Consider the following 1,863-nt stretch of genomic DNA (forward strand, 5'->3'; position numbering starts at 1 on the left):
TTGGGGAACAGCCACCTGGCTGGTCCACACGCAGCCAGGGCTGCTGGGCACGGAGCTTTATGGATCAGAATGTGATGTGTACTCTGTACTCCCGGCTCATCGCTCCTGGTTAAATGCCGGCCCTAAGCTTGCCACCAAGGGGCTGAGTTTGTCACTCAGCGTGTGTCATCTTCCCGAGCCCAAGCTGGATGCCAGCAGCAGGGGTGGGCACGACTTCGTGGTCCCACAGGGTTAGCAGGACTTGAAGGGGCTTTTTCCAGATTGGAAAATTTCACAAATTTACAAACGTGGAAAGGATACTACAAAAGAGCCCCAAGTCCCCATTATCTGGCCTCAACAACGATCAACTCATGACAAACTTGTTTCAACTATACCTTTGCCTCCATTTGAAGCAAATCCCAGACAACATATCCTGAGATTCTTTTTTTTTTTTGCGGTACTTGGGCCTCTCACTGTTGTGGCCTCTCCCGCTGTGGAGCACAGGCTCCAGACGCGCAGGCTCAGCGGCCATGGCTCACGGGCCCAGCCGCTCCGCAGCACGTGGGATCTTCCCGGACCGGGGCACGAACCCGTGTCCCCCGCATCGGCAGGCGGACTCTCAACCACTACGCCACCAGGGAAGCCCTGAGGTCCCTTGTTTGAGCAGGAGGCAAGAGCGGCCCACGGGTCTCTCTGCTGCACTGGCTGGGGCGGGGGTTTGCTGCAAACACTCAAATTGCTTCTTAATTGGAGTCTCCTGCTTAAGTAGCCGCTTCCTAAGCAGACTGTGCTCCCTGTCTGGAAATCTCAGTCAACACCATCTTCTCTAAACTGGTGCAACCTCGCTCTTCTCATCTCATTTCATCTCTCTGTGCTGGGATTTGCTTCCTGGTTTTGCCTGGTGGGTAGGACAGCTGGGTAGGTGATGGGTCGTGCAGTCATCTTTCAGAGAGGGAGCAGCTCCTCTCACCATGACCCCTGCTCCCGGGACTTGAGAGCACTTGGCAACCTCACCACGAGGGGCAGGACCTGAGAACAGGCTGACTGGCCTCAATCCTGGATTTGCCGCTAACCCCCGTGTGCTCTTGAGCAAATCTCTGTCCCTCTCTGGGCCTCAGGGGCCACTTAAGGTGTCTCCCAAATTAGGGTTACCAGGTTTAGCAAATAAAAATGCAAGATGCTCATTTACATTTGAATTTCAGTAAACAGCAAAGAGTTTTTTTAAGTACATCCATGCAATATGGGACATACTTATACAAAATTTTTTTTGTTGTTTATCTAAAATTCAAATTTAACTAGGCATCTTGTATTTTATCTGAGAACTCTACTCCAGACGAAAAATTCTGTTCCATTCCGCTCTCTGGAGGCAGCCTGAGGCAGCACTCAGAGCAGAGACGGTGGGGAATACAGGCCTGCATGTAAAGCCCATATCGGGCACCCATTCCTATGTGATCTTGGGCAAGTCACTTCACTTCTCTGAGTCTCGGTTTTCTGAACTATAAAATGGACAGGTTAATCCCTGGTTGGTTCTCTCTCAGGACTGATGTCAGCACAAAAATTAAAGAACATTAATTAAAATCCCTTTACAGACTATAAAATGTGCTGCAATCTTGAACATTTATTAAGAAGCTACTATTTCAATTAAAAAAAAAAAAAAGAAGCTACTCTATGTAACATACTCTACCAAATATGAGAAACAGAGATATTTGGGAAGACATTTGTGTAAAGAAAGGAAAGCCTGACACTATCTATTTTTCACAGAATCCTTCCATAAAGGGAAATTCCATCATGAATCTGAATTATGACTGCTATGAACTGATAAGGAATTAGACACTTTAGGAAAAAAATAATCTGTGCAGTCTTGGGAAAGAGGCACACCTGGGC

The sequence above is a fragment of the Lipotes vexillifer genome, unplaced genomic scaffold (genome assembly GCF_000442215.2).
Source record: "Lipotes vexillifer unplaced genomic scaffold, Lipotes_vexillifer_v1.1 scaffold2162, whole genome shotgun sequence".
Lineage (NCBI taxonomy): Eukaryota > Metazoa > Chordata > Mammalia > Artiodactyla > Lipotidae > Lipotes > Lipotes vexillifer.